The sequence below is a fragment of the Triturus cristatus genome, chromosome 4_1, assembly GCF_964204655.1.
Source record: "Triturus cristatus chromosome 4_1, aTriCri1.1, whole genome shotgun sequence".
In the NCBI taxonomy this organism is placed as follows: domain Eukaryota; kingdom Metazoa; phylum Chordata; class Amphibia; order Caudata; family Salamandridae; genus Triturus; species Triturus cristatus.
This window is the reverse complement of record NC_140585.1, coordinates 1,183,077,900-1,183,090,676: the sequence shown is the minus strand read 5'-3', so window position 1 is coordinate 1,183,090,676 and position 12,777 is coordinate 1,183,077,900. Positions and strand designations below refer to the sequence as shown.

The following is a 12,777-nucleotide window of genomic DNA, read 5'->3' as shown; positions in this document are numbered from 1 at the left end:
ACATGATTTAGTAGAAAAATCAAAAATGCCAATCAGGGAGGATCAAAAAAAGGCTCAAATTAGTCTTAGCTAAGACTTGTAGTGAACCCTGAACTACCATATGGTACTGTACAATCACAAGTCCTGTCCCACCGCTGCCACCAATGTTAGAACTGGGGTCTCTAGTTGGCCGAGGTATGCACCCTGTCCAAGTAGGGGCCACCTCTCTAGTCAGGGTAATTCGAATACACACCCTAAATTAACCCGTGTTTACCCTCTGGTAACTTGGCAGGCTTAACTTAAGAGGCAATGTGTAAAGTATTTGTGCAACACACATACACTCACAGTAACACAATAAAAACACCATAAAAGACTCCACACAGGTTTAGTAAAATAGACAATATTTATCTGAGTAAAGCAAGACTAAAACAACAGAAAATCCAATTAATAGAACCAGAGTTATAAATGTTTAAATAATAAACCAAAATAGTGCTTAGAAGTCAATAGTACTGAAAGGTTACTTGAGGACACGCTAGACCGGGGTAAATCTGAAGTTCAGGCCAACTGCGGTGGAAGGCAGGGCGGCTACAGACTCACTCAAGCCCTACGGAAAAAGTACCTTGGATGGACCAAAACGTCGACATCGAGAGCACAATAGTCAATGCAGTTGGGCCGATGTGTCATCCTAGAACCCCTTTGTGATGGAGGTGATGTACCATCCTTGAGCCTTGCTAGAGGGGTACAGAAAGAAGCAAGAGAGGTGCAGAAAGAAGCAAAAGAAGTACAGAAAGAGAAAAGAGAGGTAAAGAAAGAGGCAAGAGAGGTGTGGAAAGAGGTAAGAGGGGTGCAGAAAGACGCAAGACAGGTACAGAAAGAACCAACAGAAGTGCAAAAAGAAGCAACAAAGGTACAGAAAGAGGCAAGGGAGGTACAGAAAGAGGGAAGAGGGGTGTAAAAAGAGGCAATAGAAGTGCATAAAGAAGCAACAGAGGTGCAGAACGAGGCAAGAGGGGTGCAGAAAGAGGGAAGAAGGATGCAGAAAGAGGTGACAGGGGTGCAGAAAGAAGCAAGAGAGGTGCAGAAAGAAGCAACAGAAGTACAGAAAGAAGCAAGGAAGCTGCAGAAAGAGGCAAGAGAGAAGCAGAATGAGGTAGGACAGGTACAAAAAGAGGGAAGAGTGGTGCAAGAAGAGGCATGAGGGGTGCAGAAAGAACTAAGAGAGGTACAGAAAGAAGCAAGACAAGTGCAGAAAGAAGCAATAGAGCTGCAGAAAGAGGGAAGAAGGGTGCGGAAAGAGGCAACAGAAGTGCAGAGATAAACAACAGAGCTGCAGAAAGGGGCAAGTGAGGTACAGAAAGTGGTGCAGAAAGAGGGAAGAGGGATGCAGAAAGAGGCAATGGGGTACAGAAAGAAGCAAGAGCGGTGCAGAACGAAGCAAAAGAAGTACAGAAAGAAGGAAAAAAGATACGGGAAGAGAAGTGCAGAAAGAGAAAAGAGAGGTACAGAAAGAGGCAAAAGAGGTACAGAAAGAGGGAAGAGGGGTGCAGAAAGAAGTAAGAGGGGTGCACAAAGAAGCAAGAGAGGTGCACAAAGAACCAACAGAGGTGCACAAAGAAGCAACAAAGGTGCTGTAAGAGGCAACAGAAGTACAGGAAGAGGAAAGAGGGGTGCAGAAAGAGACAAGATAAGTGCAGAAAGAAGCAACAGAGGTAGAGGAAGAGGCAAAAGGGGTGCAGAAAGAGGGAAGAGGGATGAAGTAAGAGGCGAGAGTGGTGCAGATAGAGGCAAGAGAGGTACATAAAGAACCAACAGAAGTGCAGAAAGAACAAACAAATGTGCAGAAAGAGGCAAGAGAAGTGCAGAAAGAGGCAAGAGAGGTGCTGAAAGAGATGAGAGGTGCAGAAAGAGACAAGAGAGGTGCAGAAAGATGGAAGGTGGGTACAGAAATAAGCAAAAGAGGTGCAGAAAGAGACAAGAGAGGTGCATAATGAGGCAGGACAGGTGCAAAAACTAGGGAAGAGGGGTGCAGGAAGAGGAAAGAGGGGAGCAGAAAGAACCAAGAGAGGTGTAAAAAGAGGCAAGAGAACTTCAGAAATAGGAAGGAGAGGTGCAGAAAGAGGCAGGACAAGTTCAGAAAGAGGAGAGAGGAGAGCAGAAAGAGGCAAGAGAGGTACAGAGGGACGCGAGAGAGGTACAGAAAGAAGCAAGAGGAGTGCAGAGAGAACCAACTGAGGTACAGAAAGCAGCAAGCGGGGAGCAGAAAGAGGGAAGAGAGGTGCAAAAAGGAGCAAGAGGGGTACAGAAAGAGGGAAAGGGGATGCAGGAAGAGGTAAGAGGGCTACAGAATGAAGCAAGAGAGGTACTGAAAGAAACAAGAGAAGTGCAAAAAGAAGCAAGAAAGGTGCAGAAAGAGGCAAGAGAAGTGCAGAAAGAGGCAAGTGAGGTGCTGAAAGAGGCAAGGAAGGTGCGGGAAGAGGGGTGCAAAAAGAGGCAAGAGATGAGCAGAAAGAAGCAACAGAGGTGTTGAAAGAAGCAAGAGGTACAGAAAGAAGCAACAAAGATGTAGAAAGAGGCAAGAGAAGTGCAGAAAGAAGCAAAAGATGTTCAGAAAGAAGCAACTAAGGTACAGTAAGAGGGAAGAAAAATGCAGAAAGAGACAAGAGAGGTACAGAAAGAGGCAAGAGAGGTGTATAAAAAGGGAAGAGGGGTGCAGAAAGAGGCAAGAGGGCTGCAGAAAGAAGCAAAAGAGGTGGAGAAAGAACCAACAGAAGTGCAAAAAGAAGCAACAAAGGTGCAGGAAGAGGCAATAGAAGTGCAGAAAGAGGCAAGAGAGGTGCTGAAAGAGGCAAGGGAGGTGCAGAAAGAAGGAAGAGGGGTACAGAAAGAGGCAAAAGAAGTGCAGAAAGAAGCAACAGAGGAACAGAAAGAGGCAAGAGCGGTACAGAAAGAGGGAAGAGGGATGCAGAAAGAGGCGAGAGAGGTGACGAAAGAAGCAAGAGAGGTGCAGCAAGAAGCAACAAAGATGCAGAAAGAGGCAAGAGAAGTACAGAAAGAGGCAAGAGATGTGCAGAAAGAGGAAAGAGAGGTGCAGAAAGAGAGAAGAGGGGTGCAGAAAGCAGCAAGAGAGGTGCAGAAAGAAGCAAGAGAGGTGTAAAAAGAACCAACAGAAGTACAAAAAGAAGCAAGGAATGTGCAGAAAGAGGAAAAAGACATGCAGAAAGGCAAGGGAGGTGCTGAAAGAGGCAAGGGAGGTGCAGAAAGAAGGAAGAGTGGTATAGAAAGAGGCAAGACATGTGCAGAAAGAAGCAACACAGGTGCACAAAGAGGCAGACAGGTGAAAAAAGAGGCAAGAGAAGTACAGAAAAAAGCAACAGTAGAGCAGAAAGAGGCTAGAGAAGTGCAGAAAGAGGCAAGAGAGTTGCAGAAAGAGGCAGGACAGGTACCGAAAGAGGGAAGAGAGGTACGGAAAGGGTCAAGAGGGGTGCAGAAAGAAGCAAGAGAGGTTCACGAAGAAGCAAGACAAGTGCAGAGAGGACCAAGAGACATGCAGAAAGAGGCAATAGGGGTGCAGGAAGAGACCTGAGAAGTGCACAGAGAACTAATAGAGGTAAATAAAGAGGCAAAAGAACAGCAGACTGAGGCAAGAGAGGTGCAGAAAGAGGTATGACATGTGCAGAAAGATGGAACAGGGGTGCAGAAGGAGGCAAGACAGATGCAGAAAGCGGGAAGAGGGGTACAGAAAGAGGCAAAAGAATTGCAGGAAGAAGCAACAGAGAAGCAAGAGAAGTGCATAAAGAAGCAATAGAGGTACAGAAAGAGGCAAGAGGGGTGCAGAGAACCAACAGAGGTGCAGAAAGAGGCAAGACAGGTGCAGAAAGAGGGGTGCAGAAAGCAGCAAGAGAAGTGCAGAAAGAAGCAACAGAGGTGCAGAAACAGGCAAGGGATGTGCAGAAAGAGGCAAGAGAGGTGCAGAAAGAGGGAAGAGGGAATAGGGGTGCAGAAAGAAGCAACAGAAGTGCAGAAAAATCTATCAAAGTACAGAAAGAGACAAGAGAAGTACAGAAAGAGGCAAGAGAAGTACAGAAAGAGACAAGAGAGGTACAGAAATAGAGAAGAGGGGTGTAGAAAGAGGCAAGAGGGATGCAGAAACAAGCAAGAGAGATTCAGAAAGGAGCAAGAGGGGTGCAGAAATTGGGAAGAGGGATGCAGAATGAGGCGAGAGGGGTGCAGAAAGAAGCAACAGAGGTGCAGAAAAAGGGAACTGAAGTGCTAAAAGAAGCAACAAAGGTGCAGAAAAAGGCAAGATGAGTATAGAAAGAGGCAAGAGAGGTGCTGAAAGAGGCAAGAGAGGAGCAGAAAATGGGAAGAGGGTGTGGAAAGGTGCAAGAGAAGCGCAGAAAGAAGCAACAGAGGTACAGCAAGAGGCAAGAGAGCTGCAGAAAGAGGCCGGAGAGGTTGAGAATGAGGCAGGACAGGTGCAGAAAGAAGCAAGAGAGGTGCAGAAAGAAGCAACAGAAGTGCAGAAAGAAGCATCAGAGGTACAGAAATAGGCATGAGAGGTACAGAAAGAAGCAAGAGAAGTCTCACTACCTCTTGCAGCCATAACACTTGACGCTACCAAAGCCTTTGAAAGGGTGAACTGGGTCTATCTTGCGGCAGTAATGGATAGGTTTGGTTTTGGAGCAAAATTTAGTCGAGCCATTCAGCTAATCTGTCACGAATCACGACCTTTCTGCTAGACTCTTAGTCAATGGTAAACTGATTAACCCTTTTAAAATCTTCAGGGAAACCACACAGGGCTGCCTCCTATCCCCGCTTCTTTTTGACCTGTACATAGAGCCCTTTGCCCAATGTTTAAGAGACGAGACAGGTATTTCATCTTTCAGATTTGGGGCATGGGAGAGAAAGGTAGCTCTCTATGCGAATGATGTTTTGATCCTTTCTTCCGACTTGGAGACATCTTTCCCCCAGGTTATTAAGCTGGCACAAGACTTCGGGCAGGTTTTCGGCTATGAGGTTAATGCATATTATGGCGTGGAACCTGCCAGATTGTCAGCTTCACACCAAATGTGAAATAAGATATTTGTGGGGCAAGATTGTCCAGAATATTGATAAGATCGCAGGGACCAACCTAGCCAATGTATCTAAAGAATCCCAGAGGCTCATGAAATCCTGGGCTCCCCTCCCACTGACCATTCTGGGTACGATCAATTTGATTAAGATAGCCATACTTCCGAAAATCTTTTTTCTTTTTGACACTATTCCTTTACATTTTGATAAACGGGAGATCGATAAACTTCAGCAAGCAATTAACTCATTTGCATGGGCTTACAAGGCCACAAGGATAGCTTGGAGGAAGCTCAGGCGCAGGAGGGAGATGGGGGGCTTAACACTACCAGATTTGCAATATTATGCCTGGGCAGTTATCACATGCAAGAAGGCTGCTAAAAACACCAGATCATACAGGGACAGGGGCTATGTTCTCTGCTATGCTAAAAGGAGGGGATCTTCCCGAGGAGGGATTTCTGTTCAAATTTGGTGACCAGAAATTTTTCAAGAAGATCAGGCTGAAAGTCTTGCTGGGAATGGCTCGTATGTGGGCTAGAATTAAACAATGCACAGGCCTTAATTACTGTGAGAAGTTGGCCTGGTATATGCTGTCCACTAATTATAATGAGGCAATTGAACAATACCCCCCACTATAAAGAATTACAACGTGATCCCATTGGCATTATCCAGAAGAAGATACTAGAGGTCCTCACCAATGGGCTAGAAAAAAGGTTTTCTAACCAAACCAGAATTTGAATGTCTAAATCAGAAGAATGCAAGAACTCCGGTTCTCTATACTTTACCGAAAGTGCATAAAGACCTTACTAACCCACCAGGCAGACCGATCTTGTCAGGATGTGGATCTGTCCTTGAGCCCTTAGGACACTACATCAATAACTTCAGTAAAGACCATGTCCCTATTCTACCAACATATGTCAGGGACAGTACATACATGATAAATTTGATAGAAGGAATGGACTATGACCCTACTCAGAAAATACTAGTGACCCTAGATATAGAGTCGTTATATACGAACATTCCTCAAACTGAGAGCATCAATGTCATCAAAACAATTCTGAACACACGTCCTGCACCCATGAAGGTCCCCACTGAATTCATCACGGATTTTTGGTAAATTGCATTAACTATGAATTACTTCAAATTCAACATGAAATTTTATCAGCAATGCTCAGGGACTTCAATGTGCTCTATTTTTGCACAGAATCTAGCGAACCTCTATGTAGGAGAATTTGAAATCAAGTTTATCAACTCTATGAGCAATCCATTCGTCAACAACATAAAGTGTTGGAAACGATTCATTGACGATATTTTCCTTACATGGGAAGGCACAGAAGAAAGTTTGGATTTGTTCAAAAATTACATGCACCAGTGTCAATCAGCACTAAAATTCACCTACAATACCAGCAGAGAAAGTATCCCCATTCTTGATCTACTTATCAAATGCCGTTACAATCAACTTTGTGTGACCCTCTATCGCAAACCAACAGATAGAAATACTCTTCTACAATACAACAGCTACCACCCCAGGGCCCTGAAGGATGGTTTACCATATGGACAGTTCTTGACACTGTGGTAAATAATTTAATTACCGGGACTTAATTTGATACAGAAACATAATAAAATAGCTCAGTAAATAAGAGGCAGAATCCGTGGTATTAGAGGTTCGGAATGGGCTTTATTCCAGTGGTCGATTATAATCGGTTGCTCCAAGTTCCGTCACCACAAAGGTTCAGGAAGTGAAGTACATACATTATTGACAATCAATTACTTTTATACAATAAGCATTACAGTGAAGCAAATACAAGAGGCGTAACAATTGATAGTGGTGATAATATGTTCGTGCGTAGCAAAAATAGGCGTAACTGGGAGTGATTTAAAGAACGTCATCAGATGTGATGTCATAAGAGGGTGGTTCTATGAAAGAATTTCGCAATGTCAGCAGAAATACTTGGCAGAAATGCGCGCGCAGCAGCATGACGTGTGATTGACGTGCAACTAGGGGGTGAAGGGGACTTGACTTTTAGCTCTACATGTGGCGACAGAAGTCTGGAGGGTCAAGTCAACCTAATCCCAAATCATATCTAACATCCTGTGTTTAAAGAACTAAGTTATCCAAAAGAGAGGTCTCTTCGAGTAGAATCTTATTCTATACTGACTATACTGACCATTAGTGCGTGTACAAGCGTCTAAGTGTCTACACTAGATGCGAGGGCGGAAATCTTCCATAGCAATAGGGCTATGAATTACTTTCATAGAGACAGAGAAGCCGAGCCTTTGCTCGGTAGCTGGAAGAATGTTTATTTAAACTGCTAGACAGGAATGCATCGGGCAGGGAACGGAGCAGATAATTTCGAAGGTGAAATACAGTTTTTGGCAGGCAGCAGGCTGATGTCAGGCTTCGTGAGCCGCGCAGAGAATGAGACAAAGTTCATGGTCACAGATGCAGGCTCAGACTGGAGCTTTCAGAGGCAGAAGACAAGATAAAGGTTGTCTTTAACCTATCATCAATAAGGGGTTGTTTGGACTGGTGCAAGGTGCCCACTATAACTAGTGGACAGCATATACCAGGCCAACTTCTCACACCATGTGCATGCCGATGACCATTCCCTCCATGGTCTGTTGACACGGCCCGTGTGCTAACATGCCCTTGTTGCTTTCCCTGTCCCCAATGCCCTCTCCAGCCTCTTGTTCTCCTCCCCTCTCTTTCTAGACTATTGTGCCGCCACTGCCATCTATGGCTGCCTGTGCCAACCTCCCCTCATTCACCATGTGTGTGTTCCAACCCCTCCTTCCATGGTCTAATGTGCTACAACTACCCTGAGGCTATCCTCTCTTCTAGTCTGTAATTCTCCATGTGTGTGCCTCTGCCCCCTCCCTTGCTGCTGTGCTGTGCTGCCACTGCCTCTGTACCCAACTGCTCTCTATTCTTGCCACTTCCTCCTCCCTATGACCGCCGTTCTTTGTGTACGTTCCCCTGCAAGCTCTCTCCCTACTCTGTTATACTGCCATTGCCCTATGTGGCGGCCACTGCCCCTCCCGCTCCCCATCCCCGTGCCTCTGTTCTCTGTGTGCATAGCCCTGCCGCTGTCTTCCCTGGTCCCACCACTACAACCCCCACCTTTCTTCTCCATGTGGATGCCTGTGCCCCCCACCCTTTCTAGTCTTTTATGCTACCTCTGACCAAGTCATTAGATTTCCTTTACGTCTTACCTGCTCAGTAATGGGCACTATAATATCATGCAAGCCATGAAATGACTATACACACTGAAATACAGCCCTCAATCTTATGAACCTCCATGATAGAATAGTTTAACCCCAGGAGGTCCACGTGGTCGTACCCATTCCTTTTTTTGCATTTTGTTTACACAGGATTCTTATGAGGTTCTCTAGTGGCAGCAGGAGCAGGACTATGCCACTAAAGATCCTGAGGAGAACTCGGCATTTTGTATTGTACTTACCTGTTGTATGCCACAGGTTATAAGCTGAAAGTCATCATTGATAATGTGACTCAGCCCGTGGGTCGATTTAGAGACAGCGTGGCCTGATTTGGCTGGAGACAGTGGTAGGAACATACAGCTTGCTATATCTGGGTGGTTTAGAATGTGAGATGCCAAGATGGCTGCAAGGCTTGTTTTTTTTCCTTCCAAACCCATCATGGTGATCTCGGCTGAGTGCTATGTGTCTTGCCAATCTTCACACCCCCTGACTCCTCCTTTTCTAGACTGTTGTGCAGCCACTGCCAAGGTGCCTAACTGCCCTCCTTTGCTGCCCCTCCCTCTGCCCCTTGATTCCCCAATGTGCTTGCTCCTGCCTCCACACTCTCTGGTCCGTTGTGCCACTGACCCTGTGCTGTCACTGTCCTCTAATTCTGCCCTTGCCTCTTATCCCCCTCCCCCTTGGCCCCAGCTCTCTTTGTGTGTACCCCGTTTCCTCCCTTCCTGGTGCGTTACACGACCACTGCTCCTGCTCCTCTGCTGCCAAAGCCCTCCCTTGCTATCACTGACCCTGCACCCTCCCCATTCTCAGTGTGCATGTAATTGCCCACTCCCTCCCAGGTCTGTGGTTCTACCACTGCCCCTGTCCTGAATAGTCCTAATTTGCTGTCCCTGGCCCCAGCCCTCGCCCCTGGTCCATTGGCTGCCACTGTCTCTGTGCTGCTACTGCTTGCTGTTGCCATCCCCGCCCCTCCCCTTTCACTGTGTGCGTTCCCCTGCACCCTCCCTGGTCTGCTGTGCATCCAATGTCCAAATGCATAAGTGCCCTCTCATGCTCCTGACCCCCTCCCTCTGCACACTGTTATCTGGGTGAATGCTCCTGCTCCCTCCAACACTGGTCTGTTGTGCTGCCATTGCCCTACATTGATGCCCCCTGCCCTCCTCCATTTTCCCCGTTCTGTGTGTGCATGGCCCTGCCACCCCCTACCCTGGTCTGTTGTGCTGGCACTGCCTCAGTGCTACTGCCTTCTGCTGCACCTGCCCCCCTCCATTCCTAGTCTATTGTGCTACAGCTGCCCCTGTGCTGTACTGAACTAATTTGCTGCCCCTGCTGACTCCATGGTCTACAAGTGTGTGTTCATTCTTACACGTACGCCCCCAGCGCGTTGAAACGTTTGAGCGTATATGTCAATTTACATGTTTATGTATTTAGACGGGCAAGCGTTTTCTACTGATATGCTTTATCCCGAGTTTTGATGGCAATTACGGCATTCCTTCTGATAATAATTTCGTATTTATAGATCGTGTCATGTTATCACTACAGTTCCCATGATGCTAGAGATGAGCGTACAGGGAAAACGTGGCGTGAAGCCGATAAACTATGATCACGTGACGGGGCCCTGACTGACACTACGCCACGCACGCTGACTTCCGGGTATTCGTTGTTTTCAAATAGACGCGCCTGCTTTGGTCCCGTTACCACTCGGAACGATCAGGAAGACCGTCCGGGGTAGCGACGGACAGGTAAAGCAGTTTGCGCGCCATTATCTCCCCCTTTGTAACTAGTATGTGGCGCTCTGGGTGAACCAGTTAGAGTGGTAGTCTGTTTTGAGATAACAAAGAAATTTCTTCATCCGTTTTGGTGATTTATTTCAGGACCTAGTATAGTTGTATCTTTAGAACATGTAATTGGCCATACTAACGGTCGGTCTCGTTCTCGAGATTACGGCCATAGCTTCCTGTTCACCACGTGTACATGGATGTCTTTTTCCAAGCGACAAAGGCTACAATGTTTCTTCACTTGCCCATTTGTAATTGTAATTGTAAGTAAATTTATAAGGCGCACAGCTACCCACCATGGGGTCTCCCGGCGCCATCGATAAGGAGGCTAACTGAGATAATTGTCTACTGCGCAAAGAGCCAAGTTTCCAGGCCCCTACGGAACTGTGTAAAGATGGATTGACATTTTAGGGATACAGGAAGAGAGTTCCAAAGCTTATGGGCCAGATGAGAGAAGGAGCAGACCCCCATTCTCCCCAATTTGAATCTAGGGATCACGTAATTGCCCTGAAGGGCTGATCTAAGAGCGAGCGAAGGCACGTAGGGATGGACCCGTGAACGCAAGTACTGAGGTGCCGAACCATGTTTGATTTTAAACATGACGCACAGAGCCTTGAATTTAATACGGCTCTCTATGCGCAGCCAATGTAAGTCCCGCAAACAAGGGGTGATGGAGGATCTCTTCGGGACCTTGCAAAGGAGCCGAGCGGCAGAATTCTGCACCAGCTGGAGCTTTTTGCGTACCTCTTGTATGCAACCCAGGTAGAGTACATTGCCATAATCAAGGCGAGAGGTTACAAGAGCTTGAACCACGGTACGTTTTGTTGGACCAGGAAGAAGCCAGAGAATTTTTCGAAGCCACCTTAAGATGGTGAAGCAGGTGGCTGAAATGCTGACAACTTGTTGGCGCATGGATAAAGAGTCGTCCAGCAAGAAGCCTAGGTTACGTACATGCGTAACCGGTTGAGGTAGCGGACCCATTGCCAAGGGCCAGTGATTAGGGCCCCAAAGATGTTTATCTTTGCCCAGTATGACTAACTCGGTTTTATCACCATTAAGCTTTAACAGGTTAGCCTGCATCCATTCAGCAACACGGCCAAGTCCCTCCTGAAGTGTTGAAGAGGGGCATTCCTTATTAGAGGATAGAGAGAAGATAATCTGCGTGTCATCTGCATAAGAGTAAAGAGATAGTCCCGCCTCCTCCATTATTGAGGCCAGGGGTCGTACATAGATATTAAAAAGCATAGGGCTTAGTGTAGACCCCTGAGGAACCCCATAAGCAGTTGTACGGATGGAGGAGGAGCAGCTTGATGAACAGACCTGAAATGAGCGCTGACACAAGAACGAGGCTAGCCAGGACAGAGCCGGCCCAACCACCCCAGCCTTTTTTAATGCGGTGATAAGAATGGAGTGGGACACCGTATCAAAGGCGGCGCTCAAGTCAAGAAGTATCAGTGCCATAGTTTCGCCTTGATCCAGAGGACTACGCAGGGTCTCAGTAACCCCCAATAGAGCAGTTTCCGTGGAAAAATTCGCACGGAAACCTGACTGAGAGGAATGCAGATAACCTGTTGTCTCTATGTGTGCAGCTAGATGAGTATTAACATGTTTCTCCAATATTTTTGAAAACATGGGTAGTAGGGAGATTTCTGGTCGCCATTCACTTTACTTGCCTAGATTGACAGTAATTCCTGAGTTTGGCCGTAGGATGCTGAGTGATTTTCAGTTTTTATTATTTGTTGTGTGGCTATGCCAATGCTACTTTAAGGAATGAAGTATCTTTTACCTGACTTCTTCCTATTATTAGTTTTTCTTTGTTTTATTTTTTATGTAGAGCGCTGCCTCACGCCCTGAGTTGTTACCAGGAGTGTAGGAGATTATCCCCGACTATTTACGGGTAAGAAGGTCATTTGGTGACCTCACCATGACAATTGTCTACTGTTCTTACAGTTGTTTTAGTGACTGAGTGCTGTGGTCCAAGACAATTTGTGATATTGATGTGTTCTCCTGTTTCTGCTTTTTTCAAACAGGTGACCTTTGTGTACCTCTGCAGTTCCGCTTATTCTCTAATAAGCAGGTATTTCCGTAGGTTGTATCGTTCCATTTAGTTTTTGTTATGTGATTCTTTGCACTTTATTTTTTCACTTTTGATGCAGTAGTACTTATCGGTCCTGAAGAAAGCCACGATCATAATGTCAGATCATTGTTGGTTGAAACATGTTGACCATGTCTGTTATTGACTGCTAAATAGCGTGTTCGGAGTTTTCCTGGGAACACGTTTCTTGATTTTATTTCTTGACACCTTAAGATACTCAATAAATAAATTTTTCTTTAGGTAGTCAATTTTAATACACTGTTTGCCTACACTGCACCTTGTTTTACACATAGTTTCACCACACTTTAGGCAGCTTCACCTATCGTTAGGAGTAGTATACCTCTGTTGTTATTCTTAAAAACATCCGCGAGCTCCTCCTTTTTTGACACTAGCAAAGGAGTTGTAGGTCCTTAACTACACTAGGTGTGGTTAAGAGGAGGCCGCAGATGATGAAGCATGCCACCTCGGTGGGTGATGGGGCTTCGTCCTTCTTATGAGGACTTTTTTCTCTAAACATTTTGTGTTGTTGTCGTCAGCCCTCAGTTCTGTTTTAGTAGACCCGCGGACTCCTTGTTGATATATACTACAAGTGTGTTCCCCTGCCCCAACACTCCTTGGTCTGTATAACTGCCATTGCCC

General features: G+C 46.1%; 1 long non-coding RNA gene across 1 annotated transcript; it reads left to right on the top strand.

The window, feature by feature from the left end:
• The first annotated feature begins 9,937 nt into the window (after window positions 1-9,937).
• Window positions 9,938-12,525, top strand: LOC146856319 (uncharacterized). Its single transcript, XR_014980928.1, has 3 exons — window positions 9,938-10,007; window positions 11,878-11,940; window positions 12,074-12,525. It is a non-coding gene; the product is annotated as an uncharacterized LOC146856319 (long non-coding RNA).
• Window positions 12,526-12,777: the final 252 nt, after the last annotated feature.